The sequence below is a fragment of the Bison bison genome, unplaced genomic scaffold (assembly GCF_000754665.1).
Source record: "Bison bison bison isolate TAMUID 2011002044 unplaced genomic scaffold, Bison_UMD1.0 scf7180017864456, whole genome shotgun sequence".
Lineage (NCBI taxonomy): Eukaryota > Metazoa > Chordata > Mammalia > Artiodactyla > Bovidae > Bison > Bison bison.
The window spans coordinates 5,998,031-6,017,914 of NW_011495018.1; the positions used below are offsets into that span (position 1 = coordinate 5,998,031).

At 41.6% G+C, this 19,884-nt stretch overlaps 1 protein-coding gene and 1 pseudogene across 1 annotated transcript in view; one reads left to right on the forward strand and one right to left on the reverse strand.

Moving 5' to 3' along the window:
- Positions 1–19,884, reverse strand: part of FANK1 (fibronectin type III and ankyrin repeat domains 1) — a 107,429-nt gene that overhangs the window by 49,398 nt on the left and 38,147 nt on the right. The window lies entirely within an intron of this gene.
- LOC105002737 lies at positions 12,314–14,133 on the forward strand (annotated as a pseudogene).

Genomic DNA, 19,884 nt, shown 5'->3' on the forward strand with positions numbered 1-19,884 from the left:
TATGTCAAACCTAATCTAATTCATCCCACCTTGCTGGGATCTCAGTTCCCCTCTCAAGGATGGAGCCCAGGCCCCCTGCATTGGAAGCACAGAGTCTTCACCACTGGACCACCAGGGAAGTCCCATTCTTTCCTTTTAAAACAGCTCTTCCTTGGGACTTGAGGGGGCTCCACGCTCCAAAAAAAACTGCGAAGGTCTGCGCCAAGCCCACACTGTGCAAGTCTAACGGCGCTGCTGTTTCAGCGGCATTTGCTCCTTCATGTCTCTGTGTCGTGTTTTGGTCATTTTCTTGTATTCCAAACGTGTTTATTATTACTGTTATATTTGTTATAGTGATCTGTGATCTTTGATGTTACCATTCACTGAAGGCTCGGATGACAGCATTTTTAACAATAAAGTATTTTTTATTTAAGGGATGCACATTGTTTTTCCAGACTAAGGCTACTTCACACTTAATAGACAATGGTATAGTCTAAACAGAACTTTTATATGCACAGGGAAACCAAAACATTTGAGTAATGCACTTTTTTGTGAGATTCGCCTTGTCACGGCAGTCTGGAACTGAACCCACAATACCTTCAAGGTCTGCTTGTGTAGCAACACCCAGAAAACAGGAACCACGGAACCTACAGAGGCAGAGAACCAGGACCAGAGAAGCAGGGAGCCAGAGGGGTGGAGATGCAGAGCAGGCCTGACCTGTAAACAGCAGGGCATAAAGTTATCAGGAGGCCAGGGCAACACAGCAAAGATGCTACTGGGATATTGAACTTGGAGGGCAGCTGCTGAGCCAGAGCCCCTGCTCTGAGCGTCTCCAGGGACTCCAAAGTGGTCACCGTTCCCATGAGCCCCTCAGCTACCCCCAGGGCAGAAGCAAATGCTTTCTGAAGGAAAGACTCCCCAGTTCAGCCATAACTTAAGATCAAAGATCGCCAAACACAAAGGAAGACAAGCAAGCTCACAGAGTCAGAGACGTGTCTTTCGGTAGAAAACATGTCTTTTCCCTCTGCTGTTTAGACATCTGGGGCCCTACTGACCCTGGGCAAACAGTCCCTCTCAGGGCTAGCCGATTCCTGGAGATGATAAGTTTGCCCTCCAGTGCACCTTTCATATGAACAAAAATTACCAGGCCAGAGTCCACACAACCCCCACCTCTTCTGATGACAAACTCCAGGCCAGCATCTCCAGCCCTCATCACTCCAGGATGGTACCAACCAACCAGGGACAGGGCCTCCCCGCCAGAGCCTGTGGAAATTATTCAAACTAGCCAAGCTGAAGCCTGCTGCCTGCTTACTGTGCCGTGTAAGCTTTTTGCACAGAAACCACAGCAGCGAGGCTCCTTCCTGCCTGCAGTTCGCCTTGCTCACGCTGCCTCCCGGCGCCTCCCTGGGCAGCCCCCACATGGCATTTCCCTGCCCCTTGGGAACTGTAACAAGTCACCTTCTCCACTGCTGCAGTCATCTCCTGCTTTGTCAGCCTCACCACACCTAAATTATAATAAAACCCACACTTCAAACACCCTCTGAGAACGGAAGAGGTTGAAATTGTCAGATTCAGGCTATCCAAGAGCCAGGTACAGAAGTTTTAAAGAAATAAAACAATTCTTCCCAAAGTTGAGTATATAACAACAACAACAACAAATTGTTAGAAATGACCAAAAATATCTGAGGAGAAAAGCAACTGGAAATTCTAGAAGTCAAAATACAATTGCTGAAACATAAAACTAAGTAGGTGGGGTGAATAATAAAGTAAGCAAAAAGTGAAAAGATAATTATATATCTGAAGAATTTACCCAGCTTTCCTAGAATAAAGCAAAGAATGGACGTATAAAACAGAGACTAAGAAAACAGAAAGAGAAGATCTAACATATTTATTCAAGGGAAGAATGGAGACAATAGGGGAGAGACAACATTTAAAGGATAATCACTGAAAATGCGACATAACTAATTAAAAACATGAATTCACAACTTTAGGTAGCAAAACACTTTCCAAACAGGATCAGCAGGAAAAACATACCCAGACAGAAAAATGGAACAAGAAGACAAAGGTAATGATGAGACCCCAAAAGCAACCAGAGAAAAAATACACATCCCCTTACAAAGGAACATTAGCATCACTGCAGAATTCTCGACAACAGCAAGGGAAGCCATAAAACAACACAGAAGTACCTTCAGAGGGGAAGGGAAAGGGAACCATCAGTCTAGAGCAGCATACTCAGTAAAGAATTCCCTTCAGGAGCAAGAATGAAACAAACAAATTTACCAACAACAAAAATGAAAGCATTTTGCAAATATTTGTAAAAACATATGCTGGATAAAGAACTTGTATCCAAAATATAAAAAAGAATTCTTAAAACTCAACAATAAGAAAACAACTCAATTAAGAAATTGGCAAAAGAGCTGAACAGATACCTCACCAAAGAAGACACACAGATGGTAAACAACAAGTGAAAAGATGCTCAAGATCATACATCATTAGGAAACTGAGAATTAAAACAACGACGTGACGCCACTTACACGGTATGTTGGAATGGCTGAAATCCAAAAGCCTGACAATACCAAATGCTAGCAAAGATGCAGCGCGGTAGGAACTCATTCACTGCTGGTAAAAATGCAAAATGGTGTGGCCACTTTGGAAGACAGTTTGGCAGGGTTTTTTGGGTTTTTTTTGTTTTGTTTTCTTCCCACAATTTAAACATAGCCTTATGTTCCACAAAGCTAAACATACGATTCAGCAATCATGCACCCAGTTACCCAGTTGACTTGAAAACTTATGTTTACCCAAAAAGCTTGATAATGTTTACAACAGCTTTATTCATAACCACCAAAACAAGCAGAAACAATAGGTCCTTTGATGGATAAAGAAACTGTGGTACCTCCCTATCACAGAATGATATTCAGCAATGAAAAGAAATGAGCTATCAAGCTATGAAAAAAATGTTAGACTCTTAAATGCATATTACTAAATGAAAGAAACCAATATGAAAGAGATACATCTGTATGAGTCTACTTGTAATGTTCTCAAAAAGGCAAAACTATGGAGATAGGAGAAAGAGAGCAGCCAGAGGTCTCAAGAGAGGGAAGGCGGGATGAAGGGGTGAAACGTCAGGGCATTTTTCAGGGCAGTGAAACAACCATGATACTGTAAACGTGGACACGTGACACAGCATTTGTCAAAAACCATAGAGGCTTACAAAGAGCCGACTCATTGGAAAAGACCCTGATGCCAGGAAAGATGAGGGCAGGAGGAGAAGGGGGCAACGGAGGATGAGATTGTGGGATGGCATCACCAACTCAATGGCATGAGTTTGAGAAAACTCCAGGAGATGGTGGAGGACAGGGAAGCCTGGTGTGCTGCAGCTCATGGGACTGCAAAGAGTCAGACATGACTGAGTGAACAACATAGACCCTTACAATACAAAGAATGAAGCTTACTATGTGCACATTTTAAAAAATCATTTAGGTGGTTGCAGAATCTCAAGGCAGAATGCAGAGTGTGGCAAAACAATCAAACTCTATTACGGATGTGTAAGTCTCCTCTTTGAGGCAGGGGAAAGGGCTCTTTCTGCCCTAAGTCACTTTGGAAATAAGCAGAATCTCTAAAACTGAGGGCTAAAGAAACTGTACCCAAGCACTATACACTAGCTGATCACCTCATTTCCCCCAGGGTACAGGTTAAGCATTCTGATATTAACATGCATGGCAATGGCACCCCACTCCAGTACTCTTGCCTGGAGAATCCCATGGACAGAGGAGCCTGGTAGGCTGCAGTACACGGGGTCGCGAAGAGTCAGACACGACTGAGCGACTTCACTTTCACTTTTCACTTTCATGCATTGGAGAAGGAAATGGCATCCCACTCCAGTGTTCTTGCCTGGAGAATCCAAGGGACAGCAGAGCCTGGTGGGCTGCCGTCTATGGGGTCACACAGAGTCGGACACAACTGAAGTGACTTAGCATACAAAGTTTAGACAATTAACTAAATGGACGGCAGATAGTGGGAGTCGGATTTCTCTGCTGGAGTGGGTGTTTACAGATGAGCAGGCAGAGGAGGTTAGGATGATCCACACGCTGGTGAACTACAGTTGGAGACAGCATGACTGCATATCTCGCTTCACTTACACACACACAAATATTCATTAGGTACGTGTATGTATGCTTCCCAGGCGGTGCTAGTGGTAAAGAACCCACCTGCCAACGCAGGAGATGCAAGAGACACGGGTTCAATCCCTAAGTCAGGAAGATCCCCAGGATGAGGGCACTCCAGTAATCTTGCCTGGAGAATCCCATGGACTGAGGAGCCTGGCAGGCTACGGTCCATAGGGTCGCAGAGAGTCGACACGACTGAGGCAACTTAGCACACATGCACGCACATGCTTGTATTTCCTTGTTCTGTCAGAGGAGAAGGGCTAAAAGCAGATATGCCAACAGCAATAAGCTCATCTAGCACGGAGATCTTGGTTCCTAATGCTTCAATTAAAGAAAGAAGAACTCCTTGATTAAAGGGCTGATTCTAGAAATGGGGCAGGAACCACGGAAGATGAATGAGCCTGAAGCATCTTAGTCTTCCAGAAAGTAAGTTAATGCTAAAAGAAAACAAAAGTCCACCACAGTGGGTACGCCAAAAGAAGTAAGAGCCAGCCAGAAAAAAAAAGAAAACTCCCAATGGTGAAAACTGGCACATTTGAGTAGCAAAATAAATTGAGCATTGGACTATAACTCCAAGTATAAAATATATATCCTTGACTTCACACTAATATAAATAAAGGAGTGAACAAAACAAATATGGGGGAAGAGGCAAATCTCCTATGCAGGAGAACTCCAAGTAATTGATGGAGACACTCTGCCCTCAAGGAAATAGAATATAACTCGTTTCTCCGTCAGTGCGGGCTGCACAGAGCATTCAGTAGGGAAAGGAAGGGGAAAAGGAGAGTAACTTTACCAAGAAACCTGACAAGCAGGGTATCAGCCGGGAGATTAAAATGTATGCGTGAATAGTGTTAAGTCACGTTGACAGGGTGTGTCCTTAATTCAGTGAAATGAAAATGGTATTTTCACCTCTGGTTTTCTGCCCCCAAAACCCATAAACTCAATCTAATCATGAGAAAAACTGCAGATAAATCCCAATTTAGATGTTCTACAAAACACCTGACCAGCACTCCTCAAGACTGCCAAGGTCACCAAAAACGAAAAGAGTGTGAGACTGTCACAGCCAAGAGGAACTTAAGGAGACATGAAGACGAAATGTAATGTGTATTCTGGATGGGATCATGGAACAGAAGAAGAGCATTCGGTAAAAACTAAAGAAATCTGAATCAGTCAATAATGATTTATCAACATTGGTTCATTACTTGTAACAAAGGTGCCATATTCATGTAAGAGGCTAATAGGGGAAACTGTGGATTACGTGAGAACCCATACTATTTCATTTTTATAATTGTTTTATAACTCTAAACTGTGATTTAAAAAAAACAATAAACTTTATTTTAGGAACAACATCACCAATATGCAAAAGGCAGAAAATACAACCCGTAATGAAAACAATCGATAGGAATGAGCCCAGAAGTAACAGAGGTGACAGAATTTATAAACAAGTACATTACCTAATGTAACTATGCTCTGTGTGTTTAAGAAGATAAACAAAAAGGCCAGAAGACATAAAAATACCAAATTGGAACTTCTTGAAATGAAAGATACAATCTGAAATGAAAAATGGAGTGGAATCAAAAGCAGATTATACATGGCAGAAAATACACCAATAAACTAGAAGACACAGCAGTACAAAACTGGTAAAATGAACCACAATGAGAGAAAAGATGAGAACTCAGTCACTGACTCAAAAGAACATCAAGCAGTTCAACATACATGTAACTGTAGTTCAAAGGAGAAAAGGGAGACAGAAAATTAGAAGAATAATAGCAATACATCTGAGAACTACTCAGAGATCTGAGGGTCATTTTTGGTTCAAATGTTTAACCTTGCTTGTGTATCTTCATGGCCATATCATGCTGTGCAGTAGCCGCACACTGATTTTAACTGATATATTCAACATAACGTTCTAAAACAAAACATATTCCTCTAATCTTTTATTTCTCCTTTTCCCAAGTGAGATAATCATAAAAATTTTGTGTAGGAAATCCCTTATCATTCTTATCTCACTATTGGTGATGCTTATTATTATTAAATCCAGGGAAATGCAATAGAAATATGCATACAGAGGAAGAATATCATTACCATAGCAGCTGGTGAAAAGAAAGAATATATGGAAACATTGCCTAGATTTAAGAAAGTAAACTGGAAATACAATGTAAAGGGCTAAAAACTGACCATCATATGCCACTTAATTTTGCTCATGGATTTTACATTTTCCATTTTTCTTACAGAAAACTAAACTCAGGAGTCTCTCACTTACATCTTCAATTCTTTCCCTGTTATGAGTTGAATTTTCACACTCGAACAACGTATGTAGAAGTCCTCAGTCCCCAGCACCTGGAAATGCGATCTTCTTTGCACAGAGGATAACCACATGTAATTAGTTAGGAGAGGTCTTACTGGAGTGGAGGGGGACGAAAGTCCAACGTGACTCATGTCCTAACAAGAAGAAAAGAGACCTAGACAGACACAAGGACAATGCTATGTCTGTCCTCTGTCCAACAGAGGCAGAGATCCAAGTGATGTGTCTCCAAGTCAAGAACATCAAGGATTCCCAGGGGAACACCAGAAATTGGAAGAGACAAAGAAGAATCCTCTCCTACAGGCTTCAGGGGGAGCCCAGCCTCAAGAAGTGTAAGACAATAAACTGATGTTGTTTTAAGCCAAAAAAAAAAAGCCAAAATTTCCTAAATTTAATGAGAAGTATAAACCCACAGACCTAGAACTTCAAGAACCTCAAGCAGAATAAACTTAAGAAAACCATGCCAAATATTGATAGCATTGGTTTTAATCTAATTGTGGAAATTCAGCAAATAATATTAAAAGCAGCCATAGATTGAAAAAAACGAATCACAGAAGAACAAAGATAAGACTGACAGCAGACATCTCAGAAACATGCAAGCCTATCACACTGCATTGAAGTCGCTCAGTCGTGTCCGACTTTTTGCAACCTCTTGGACTGTAGCCCGCCAGGCTCCTCCATCCATGGAATTTTCCAGTCAAGAATACTGGAGTGGGTTGCCATTTCCTTCTCCAGGGGATCTTCCCAACCCAGGAATCAAACTCCAGTCTCCTGCATTGCAGGCAGACACTTTTACCATCTGAGCCACCAGGAAACCTATCACCGTGCAGAGACGTCTTTCAAGTTCTGAGTGCTGGATTTCTTTACCGAGGGACGATGTCTTTAAACAATAAAATGAAAATAAAGGTTTTTTTTAGATTTAAGGCAAAAAAAAAAAAAAGCCAAGAGAATTCATCACCAGCAATGCTGAATTATAAAAAATGTTAAAGAAAGTTTCTCAGGCAGAAGAGAAATCATACAAGATGAAAATCTGCATTTACACAAAGGAATAATGGTCACGAAAAACAGCAAATGTATGGGGAAGCATAAAATACATCATCTTCCTAAAGTAAAAATTATAGAAATGCATTGGGAGGTTAATGGGATATACAGAAGAAAACTACAATACGACAAAGGATATGGAGGACAGAAGTGGACTCTTCCAAGATTCTTACGCATAACGTGAAATCGTATGGCACTATTTAGGGAAAGATCGTGACAGGTTCTACACTACCCAGGACTCACCCTTACAAGTTCATAATGAGTTCACATCTCTCCTTCTGAATTGTTTACTAAAATTATCTTCCCTTTGGTTTGTCAGAGACTTTCTTAAGGGGCCTGAGTGAGTCCCTTCTTGGTCACTGATGTCACTAAATGAGTCTACCCACAGGTTATCACACAACTGCTTAACTCTTAGAAGTTAATTACTAAACTCTGACTTTAAATTTATTTAAAATTCCTAACCATAACTTTTGAATTACTACTTCAATTATGTTACATCCCATCACAAACGTACACAATAAATATATGACATTTCATGTACCTCTGCTATACTCTCTGCAAACCAAACAAGAGCCTTTGGTCAAAAGTGAAAAACTTCAACTTGATCTGAAGTAGGAAAGCAATAAAAATAAAAATTATTCATGCTCATACATAACAGTAAATCTGACTGCTCCTTTCCATTTCCTATGCTAGTATAAAACTTGCATTATATATGGAGGCTTGATATTAGAGCATGGAAGCAAGGGATATCTCCAATAAATCATATTTTCTTTACAATCTTCAAGAAAACCTTTTTTTTTTTTTGCTTTTCTTACAGTGGAATCCTCAATAAATATCACCTTGAATCCCCCTTCAGATGTATTCAATCCCTATCTTGGCTGTTGTTCCTTTCCAGGGTAGGTGTACCAGCTTAACTACAGAACAGACTTGTGGTTGCCAAGGCGGAGTGTGGATGGGGCGGGACGGATTGGGAGTTTGGGATTAGCACATGCAAAACATGATAAATAGACCGGATAAACAACAAGGCTCTACTGTATAGCACAGGGAATGATAGTCAATGTCTTGTGATAAACCATAATGAAAATTATATAAAAAAGGCATACATATTGCATAACTGAATCACTTTGCTGTACAGCAGAAACTAACATAACACTGCAAATCAACTATATTTCAATTTTAAACAAAGTACTGGTTTAAGCTTTAAGAGCTATCATGCATTCTCTGTAAAATGTTCACGTTCATGGTAAGAATACATACTTTGTAGCCAAACTGCTATACAGCCAAGTTATTCAATATTTATATCAATCTCCATTTCCCTCCTGAGTCTAAGTTTAAAATGTGAGTAAATGGGACTTCCCTGCTGTGGCCCAGGGGTTAAGACCTCTCCTTCCAGTGCAAGGGGCGTAGGTTTAATCCCTGGCCGGGAAGCTAAGATCCCACATGCCTCATGGCCAAAAAAAACCAAAAAACAGAAGCAGTGTTGTAACAAATTCAATAACGACTTTAAAATAAAATTATGAACTAATCCATTATTTTAAAATGTGAATAAATAAGAATGTGGCTTTAGATGGCATTCTGCCATATCTGGGACGAGTGATCATAGTTCATTCAAATAGAAAACTTCCAAAACCTAAAATTCTTTGAATTTTCCTTGCGTATGATATATTTCCTTTGCTCCACCTTTGCCTCCTTGACGTTCCACTTCCGTAGAAAGCGTATTTTTTCTTACTTAGAACAAACTTGATTTTGTTTGGGAGCTAAGAAAATCACTTGATATGAAGCATGTAACTGGGGTTTTTATTAAAATGTCATTAAAAATAAGATAGGTGCCTCAAATACGAGTATTACAAGGGTTTCACAGAAATTCTTCAACAAGCAAAGCAACTGACAAAAAAAATTCCAGTCACTTTGGCAAAGCTATCATTTTAGGCAACTGTTCTTTTTAAACTGTAGTTCATTCTGAGTTATATAAGGGTGCTATTAATTATTGTTCCTCTCCATGTTTTTTTAAAGTAAAAATCCATTTTGCCCAGAACAGGGGGGAAAAAAAGAATCCATTAATTATTAAAATTCTTCTGGAATATCAAATTTATATCAATTTCATTTAAAATTTGTTTGATTCTATTAGGATAATTTTATGCTTTTCACCACAGAAACAAAACTGTTGTGGTAATACTAACATTTATATAAGCATTCAAATGGCCAGATGCTATGCTAAGTGCTTTGAAGCCACTGTCTTAGCTCAGGCACCTGGAGCAAGGCTGATCCCTTACCCACATTTCAGGCTGGGACTCAGAGCCTTCCCTAGTCTGTCCAACTCCAGACACTGCCAAGCTCTGCTGGGTCTGGGGCCGTGGCTCCCCAGGAAATGGAAAAATGACAAGTTAGCAACCAAGAGGCACTGCGGGCCCTGCTGGCTCCCTGGGACCCGGATCTCAGAGAACTTTCACAGGCTTCCCATTCTCCAGAGCCCAGAACCCAGGTTGTCGCAGTCATTTGTTTCCCCTACGATGGAAATCATCCTGCAGATAAATTCACCTTTAAAGATTCCAAGATGGAGCGGAGAAGAAGGCAGTTGGTGAGGGGCGGGCAGTGTCTGGAGACACCCCTCTTCCCACTCAGAGGTCGCCCTGAGGCAGCTCCTCTCTGCACCCCTGAGGTAGATCACCAGGCAGCCTGCAGGCCAGGCCAGGGCTGTGGCCTCTCTCAGAGACTCTGCCTCAGTCAGAGAGGCAGATGTAAGGCAGGAGGGGCCCAGCCCAGCAGCCCTCCCGGAACAGGGGGCCCTGGCCGCCAGAGGCCGAGGGCTTCTCCAAGCGTGGTTCCTGGCTCCTCATTCTGGAGTCATTAGAGGGGCTCCTCCTGTTACAGACAGAGGAGCTGCTCTGCTCTCCAGGTCCCACGACTGGGCTACCACACTCTGTCCACAGACATTTAAGCAGACCGGGGCTAAATCCTGCCAGAAGTAGAGGCCACGCGACAGAAAGCGCTTTCCAGCACAGAGGGGAGCATGCAGGCATCTGGACACAGTGTGTGTCTACACAAGGCATCTGGACACGGTGTAGGTCCAGGGGAGGAATGCTGCCCAGCTGAACCCATATTTACTAAGGATTCTGGTGGGCCAAAGGGGTCCCTAAGCCATGAAATAATCAGACCCAGAGAGAGATTTAGTATAAAGCTAATAAAGTCTGAATTTTTGTGTGTGGGGCAGGGGGGTGGGAGGGTCTCTCATTTGCACAAGCCCCTTGCAAGACTCAATGAGGGATCCTAGCAGTGTAACACGTGGTAAAACATTTTCTTGTAAATCGTGCAATGTTTGAACTCCCAGGTTGTTAGCGGAGTGTCCCCTCCCCACCCCAACATCCCCTCCAGCCACCTCCCCATGTCTGGTGTATAGCATGAACTGGTACTCTAGAGATAGCACTAAAGCAGGGGTCCCCAACCTCCGGTACCTCCTGCCTGGTGATCTGAAGTAGAGCTAATATAATAATAATAGGAAAAAACTACACAATAAATGTAACACACTTGAATCATCCGAAACCACCTCCCGCTCCCCGGTCTGTGGGAAAATTTTCTGCTGGACTAAAGGGAAGTGGAGCTGGAAATGCATTTGGTTCGATTTGACAAAGTACAGCTGTGCAGTTTGCAGTCACTCCTGTTATAACTGAGGTCCTATCCCCCCATCCCCTGTGGCAATCACTTCTAGGGATACTCCCACCATGCCCTGGGCTCACACCCCATCACACAGGTTTGAGGTGAAAGGTCCTACTGCCTTATGAACAGTAGAGGAGACTGAAGTCTACTAGCGCTAGTCTGTAGAAAATTCTTTCAAACAAATATTTAAAGTCTCAAGCAGAGGATTTGGATCTCATTAATATACAGTTAAAACACAATTTTTCACCTGTCAGAAACACACACAGTGAAAAGTGTATGCCATCATAAACACACGACACTTTCTTTTTAGCAGCAAATCACAGGAAATAAAATTTGTCATAAGTCTTGGTTTGTAGGACACAAAGCATTATGGCAAAGAGCGAGTATAACTAAAGACGGGGCAGCATGATTTATGCATTCTTTATGCACACCTTAACTTATCTGATGTATCTTGCCCTCACAAAGTCTGACAGTTCCAGATAAAACAGCATGCGAAATCACCATCAATACAGCAGAGTAGCCTGAAGAAACAAATGTTCCAGTGAAAAACTCTGACACATACCCCATCAATAATTCAATATTTGTAGTATAAGAATAATTTGATTATACAATTATGGGGTTCAATTGAACACAGTGGCAAATTTTAAGTGCACTTGAATTACTCTCTTGTCTGCCTTAATTTCAGATAAATTTTCCACTGTTTTCTACAATTACAGATCATCCCAAATTTAAATGCAATGGAAAGTAAGGATTCTAGCAGAATTTAAAGGAGGAAACTGGCGGGGGTAGAGAATGAAGATTGGCAGAACCTTTGAAAAGTTAAAAATTCACCTATATAATAGTAAAATTTTAAAACCTAAAGGCTGAAACGGTATGCAGAATTATTTAGAAAGGAATCATCAGAGGGTGGTCCTAAGATGGCAGAGGAATAGGATGGGGAGACCACTTTCTCCCCCACAGATTCATGGAAAGAACATTTGAACGCTGAGCAAATTCCACAAAACAACTTCTGAATGCTGGCAGAGGACATCAGGCACCCAAAAAGGCAGCCCATTGTCTTCAAAAGGAGGTAGGGGAAAAAATATAAAAGATAAAAAGAGAGACAAAAGAGGGAAGGACAGAGATCCATCCCGGGAAGGGAGTCTTAAAAAAGAAAGAAGTGCCCTGGTCCACGGGATGCCGCGCAGTGCCCGCCGCTTCCCGCCGCGGAGCCATGGAGATCGGCACGGAGATCAGCCAGTGCCATTAAGGGGAAATTGCAAGAAGTAGGAGCTTACGTCGATGAAGAACTTCCTGATTACATTATGGTGATGGTGGCCAACAAGAAAAGTCAGGATCAAATGACAGAGGACCTGTCCCTGTTTCTAAGGAACAACACAATTCGATTCACCGTATGGCTTCACGGTGTATTAGATAAACTTCGTTCTGTAACAACCGACCCCTCTAGTCTGAAGTCTTCTGATACCAACCTCTTTGATGGTAACATACCTTCAAACAAGAGCGGTTTCAGTCGAGGAGATGAGAGAAGGCACGAAGCTGCAGTGCCACCTCTTGCAGTTTCTGGCACTAGACCTGAAAAAAGAGAGTCTAGAGTTTCTACAAGTTCACAGGAACAGAAAGCCACTAATGTCAGACAGACTTAAGATGATGGAGCTGCAACCCGACTAATGTCACAGTGAAACCTTTGAGGGAGTTAGCACCCTCTGAAGATGTGATTGATATTAAGCCAGAACCAGATGATCTCATTGATGAAGACCTCAACTTTGTGCAGGAGAATCCCTTATCTCAGAAAAAAACCACAGTGACACATATGGTTTTTCTCGCCCTTCTATTGAAATTTATCGGCCACCTGCAACTCGAAACACAGACAGTGGTGCTCATCTAAACAGGTTGCAGTTTCAACAGCAGCAAAACAGTATTCATGCTGCCAAGCAACTTGATATTCAGAGCAGCCGGGTGTATGAAACAGGACGCTTGTGTGAACCAGAAGTGCTTAACAGCTTAGAAGAGACTTACAGTCCCTTCTTCAGAAGCAACGCAGAAAAGATGAGTATTGAGGAAGAAAACTTTCGGAAGAGAAAGTTGCCTGTGGTAAGTTCAGTTGTTAAAGTAAAAAAATTCAGTCATGACGGAGAAGAGGAGGAGGAAGATGATGATTGTGGGTCCCGTACAGGAAGCATCTCCAGCAGTGTGTCAGTGCCAGTGAAGCCTGAACGGAGACGTCACTTCCACCTTCTAAACAAGCTAACAAGAATCTAATTTTGAAGGCTATATCTGAAGCTCAAGAATCTGTAACAAAAACAACTAACTATTCTACAGTCAGTTGCTCCCAGAACTCGAACTTCTCAGGAAGAATTGCTAGCAGAAATGGTCGAGGGACAAGGCAGAGTCCCTAGGATAAGTTCTCCTGTTAAAGAAGACGAAGCAAAAGGAGACAATATAGACAAAAGTCAAGGAACTCAACAGAGGCAGTTGTCATCCCGATTGCAAATTGACCCCGTAATGGCAGAAACTCTGCAGATCAGTCAAGCTGAGATGAGCGAGCTGAGCGTGGCGCAGAAGCCGGAGAAGCTGCTGGAGCACTCCAAGTACTGGCCTGCCTGCAAGAACGGGGACGAGTGCGCTTACCATCACCCCGTGTCGCCTTGCAAAGCCTTTTCCAATTGTAAATTTGCTGAGAAGCGTCTGTTTGTTCATCCAAATTGTAAATACGATGCAAAATGTACTAAACCAGACTGTCCCTTCACTCACATGAGCCGAAGAACACCAGGACTGCCTCCAAAACCAGTCACAGCACCAGCACCGCCTTCCAGTAGTCAGCTGTGCCGCTACTTCCCAGCGTGTAAGAAAATGGAGTGTCCCTTCTATCATCCGAAACACTGTAGATTTAACACTCAGTGTACACGACCTGACTGTACGTTCTACCATCCCACCATTACTGTACCACCACGACATGCCTTGAAATGGATTCGACCTCAGACCGGGTAAAGTGAATGACACCCAGTCCTACCTGACAGAAGACTGTGGCGTTTGAGAGTTTCCATCTGCTGATGAAAGACATTCTACAGAATTTGTCAAATCTTTGGAACTTGGAATATATTGCTTTCATAATGTGAAGTTTATTGCCTAAAAAAAAAAAAAAAGAGAGAGAGAAGCTTCCAAACACCAGGAAACACTCTTACTGGCAATCTGTGGCGAGCCTTGGAACCTCAGAGGGCAAAAAATTGGGAGGAAAAATAAATAAATAATTAAACCCCACAGATTACGTGCCTAAGGCAACTCCCAGCGAAGAAGCAGCACAGACGCTTGCATCCGCCACTAGCAAGTGGGGGCTGGGCAGGGAGCTGTGGGCTGCATTGCTTAGAGTAAGGACCAGGCCTGAATGCCCCGAGGGCAATCTGAGGGAACTAACTTGAGATAGCAAACCAGACTGTGGGATAGCTATCCGGCGAAAAGCCCTAACCTAAAACACTGCCACGCCTGCTCACAGAACAAAGGACTGAGCAGAGCTAGCCAGCTGTGGACCAGCCCATTCCCCACCAGAGACAGGCAGGCAAGGGCAGCCAGAGCCGGAAGGGGGCAATCGCGGCCCCAGAGAGGCACCAAACTGCAAGCAGGCTTCATTGCTAACCAAGACTCCTTGGGATTCTGGACAGTCAACATCCACTGGGAGGGTCGCAGCCAGAGATCAGCTCCCAAGAGGACAGGTCCCCAGAGGAGACACATGGTACACCTGAGAAGGTGCGCCCATTGTACACCCAGAAAACCGAGGGGCTGGGACAGGGAAGGTGATAAGTCACAGCTCGCCAAGCACCTGGTCACCTGAGTTTCTCAGACAGGGGAAAGGCACAAAATGCAGGCCCAATCAAGTCTGCGCCTTTGTGGAGTACCCGAGAACCTGAACCTGAGCGGCTTTGACCTGGGAAGTGCACTCAACCCAGAACTGGCCTCAGACAGTGCCTGGCAGAGCAACCTAGAGCCTGAGCAGTGTAGATTGGGAAAGCACACTCACCATGAGCAGGGCAAACCCAGTGTGGCCGAGACACCGGGAGCACTCACCACAGACACCAGTGATATTTGTTTGCAGTGTTCCTCCCTCCCCACAGCACGACTGAACAAGTGAGCCTAAAACAAGTGACCACCACTGCCCCCTTGTGTCAGGGCGGAAATTAGACACTGAAGAAGCCAGCAAACAGAAGCTAAAATAAACAGAGGGAACTGCTTTGGAAGTGACAGTTGCAATAGATTAAAACCCTGCAGTTAGCACTGACTACATAGGAAAGGGCCTATAGATCTTGAGAAGTGTAAGTCAGATCAAGGAACTATCTGAAAATGAACTGACCCCACAATATCCACAACAACACCAGAGAAAGTCCTAGATATATTTTTACTATTATCATTTTTTTAATTTTTAATTTTTTTTAAATTTTAAGTCCTCTATTACTTCTTTAATTTTCATTTTTATAACCTATTCCTTTGCAAAAAAAAAAAAAAAACAAACCCTATTTTTAAAGCAAACTTAACCTACTATTCCTTTGCAAAAAAAAAAAGACCCTATTTTTAAAGCAAACTTCATATATATATATTTTATAATTTTTGTGACTTTGTTCTTTTCTTTAATATTGTGTTTTTGAGAATCTAACCTCTAGATTTTTAATCTTTGCTTTTTGGTATTTGTTATCAATTTTGTACCTTTAGAACCCAATCTTCAGTACCCATTTTTACTTGGGAGCAAGATTATTAGCTGGATTGCTCTCCCCCTCTTTGGACTTCCCTTTTTCTCCACCAGGTTGCCTCTATCTCCCTCCTCCCCCTTTTCTTCTCTATCCAACTCTGTGAATCTCTTTATGTGTTCTGGGCTGTTGAAAACACTTAGGGAACTGATTACTGGCTGGATCTGTCTCTCTCCTTTTTGATTCCCCCTTTTATCCTCCTGGCCACCTCTGTCTCCTTCCTCCCTCTTCTCTTCTCTGTGTAACTCTGTGTACTCTCCAGGTGTCCCTCACTGTGGAGAAACTTTATATCATTAACCTAGATGTTTTATCATCAGTGCTGTATAGATGGAGAAGTCTTGAGGATACTGTAAGAATACAACTGAAAACCAGAGGCAGGAGGCTTAAGTCCAAATCCTGAGATCATCAGAGAACTCCTGACTCCAGGGAACATTAATCGATAGGAGCTCATCAAACGCCTCCATACCTACACTGAAACCAAGCTCCACCCAAGGGCCAGACAAGACATAGCATGCAAATTCTCCAGCAACACAGGAACATAGCCCTGAGCTTCAATATACAGGCTGCCCAAAGTCACAACAAACCCACTGACATCTCAAAATTCATTATTGGACACTTCATTGCACTCCAGAGAGAAGAAATCCAGCTCCACCCACCAGAACACCAACACAAGCTTCCCTAACCAGGAAACCTTGACAAGGTACATACATCCCCACCCACAGTGAGGAAACTCCACAATAAAGAGAATTCCACAAACTGCCAGGATACAGAAAGGCCACCCCAAACACAGCAATATAAACAAGATGAAAAGGCAGAGAAATACCCAGCAGGTAAAGGAACAGGATAAATGCCCACCAAACCAAACAAAAGAGAAAGAGATAGGGAATCTACCTGATAAAGAATTCCGAATAATGATAGTGAAAGTGATCCAAAACTTTGAAAACAAAATTGAGTTACAGATAAATAGCTGGGAGACAAAGATTGAGAAGATGCAAGAAATGTTTAACAAGGACCTAGAAGAAATAAAAAAGAGTCAATATATAATGAATAACACAACAAATGAGATCAAAAACACTCTGGAGGGAACCAACAATAGAATAACAGAGGCAGATGATAGGATTAGTGAGGTAGAAGATAGAATGTTAGAAATAAATGAAACAGAGAGGAAAAAAAGAAAAAAGAATTAAAATAAATGAGGACAACTTCAGAGACCTCTGGAACAATGTTAAATGCCCCAACATTCGAATCATAGGAGTACCAGAAGAAGACAAAAAGAAAGGCCATGAGAAAATACTTGAGGAGATAATAGTTGAAAACTTCCCTAAAATGGGGAAGGAAATAGTCACCCAAGTCCAAGAAACCCAGAGAGTCCCAAAAGGATAATCCCAAGGCTAAACACCCCAAGACACATATTAATCAAATTAACAAAGATCAAACACAAAGAACAAATATTAAAAGCAGCAAGGAAAAACAACAAATAACCCACAAGGGGATTCCCATAAGGATAACAGCTGATCTTTCAATAGAAACTCTTCAGGCCAGAAGGGAATGGCAAGACATACTTAAAGTGATGAAAGAAAATAACCTACAGCCCAGATTACTGTACCCAGCAAGGATCTCATTCAAATATGAAGGAGAAATCAAAGCTTTACAGACAAGCAAAAGCTGAGAGAATTCAGCACCACCAAACCAGCTCTCCAACAAATGCTAAAGGATCTTCTCTAGACAGGAAACACAGAAAGGGTGTATAAACTCAAACCCAAAACAATAAAGTAAATGGCATCAGCATTACTTTGCATCGGCAAAGTAATTATTATCAATAATTACCTTAAATGTAAATGGGTTTAATGCCCCAACCAAAAGACAAAGACTGGCTGAATGGATATAAAAACAAGACCCCTACATATGTTGTCTACAAGAGACCCATCTCAAAACAAGAGACACATACAGACTGAAAGTGAGGGGCTGGAAAAAGATATTCCACGCAAATAGAGACCAAAAGAAAGCAGGAGTAGCAATACTCATATCAGATAAAATAGACTTTAAAACAAAGGCTGTGAAAAGAGACAAAGAAGGACACTACATAATGATCAAAGGATCAGTCCAAGAAGAAGATATAACAATTATAAATATACATGCACCCAACATAGGAGCACCACAATATGTAAGACAAATGCTAACAAGTATGAAAGGGGAAATTAATAATAACACAATAATATTGGGAGACTTTAATACCCCACTCACACCTATGGATAGATCAACTAAACAGAAAATTAACAAGGAAACACAAACTTTAAATGATACAATAGACCAGTTAGACCTAATTGATATCTATAGGACTGCTGCTGCTGCTGCTAAGTCACTTCAGTCATGTCTGACTCTGTGCAACCCCATAGAAGGCAGCCCACCAAGGCTCCCCCGTCCCTGGGATTCGACATTTCACCCCAAAACAATGAATTTCAATTTTTTCTCAAGCGCACATGGAAACTTCTCCAGGATAGATCATATGCTGGGCCATAAATCTAGCCTTGGTAAATTTTAAAAAAACTGAAATCATTCCAAGCATCTTTTCTGAACCACAGTGCAGTAAGATTAGATGTCAATTACAGGAAAAAAAACTATTAAAAACTCCAACATATGGAGGCTGAACAACACGCTGCTGAATAACCAACAAATCACAGAAGAAATCAAAAAAGAATAAAAATATGCATAGAAATGAATAAAAATGAAAACACAACAACACCAAACCTATGGGACACTGTAAAAGCACTGCTAAGGGGAAGGTTCATAGCAATACAGGCATACCTCAAGAAACAAGAAAAAAGTAAAATAAATAACCTAACTCTACACCTAAAGCAACTAGAAAAGGAAGAGATGAAGAACCCCAGGGTTAGTAGAAGGAAAGAAATCTTAAAAATTAGGGCAGAAATAAATGCAAAAGAAACAAAAGAGACCATAGCAAAAATCAACAAAGCCAAAAGCTGGTTCTTTGAGAAGTTAAATAAAATTGACAAACCATTAGCCAGACTCATCAAGAAACAAAGGGAGAAAAATCAACAAAATTAGAAATGAAAATGGAGAGATCATAACAGACGACACAGAAATACAAAGGGTCATAAGAGACTATTATCAGCAACTATATGCCAATAAAATGGACAACTTGGAAGAAATGGACAAATTCTTAGAAAAGTACAACTTTTCAAAACTGAACCAGGAAGAAATGGAAAATCTTAATAGACCCATCACAAGCATGGAAATGAAACTGTAATCAGAAATCTTCCAGCAAACAAAAGCCCAGGACCAGATAGCTTCACAGCTGAATTCTACCAAAAATTTATAAAAGAGCTAACACCTATCCTACTCAAACTCTTCCAGAAAATTGCAGAGGAAGGTAAACTTCCAAACTCATTCTATGAGACCACCATCACCCTAATACCAAAACCTGACAAAGATGCCACAAAAAAAGAAAACTACAGGCCAATATCACTGATGAACATAGATGAAAAATCCTTAACAAAATTCTAGCAAACAGAATCCAACAACATATTAAAAAGATCATATATCATGACCAAGTGGGCTTTATCCCAGGGATGCAAGGATTCTTCAATATCCACAAATCAATCAATACACCACATTAACAAAGTGAAAAATAAAAACCATATGATTATCTCAATAGATGCAGAGAAAGCATTTGACAAAATTCAACATCCATTTATGATAAAAAAAAAAAAACCCTCCAGAAAGCAAGAATAGAAGGAACATACCTCAACATAATAAAAGCTATATATGACAAACCCACAGCAAACATTATCCTCAATGGTGAAAAATTGAAAGCATTTCCCCTAAAGTCAGGAACAAGACAAGGGTGCCCATTCTCAACACTACTATTCAATATAGTTTTGGAAGTTTTGGCCACAGCAATCAGAGCAAAAAAAGAAATAAAAGGAATCCAAATTGGAAAAGAAGAAGTAAAACTCTGTTTGCAGATGACATGATCCTCTATACC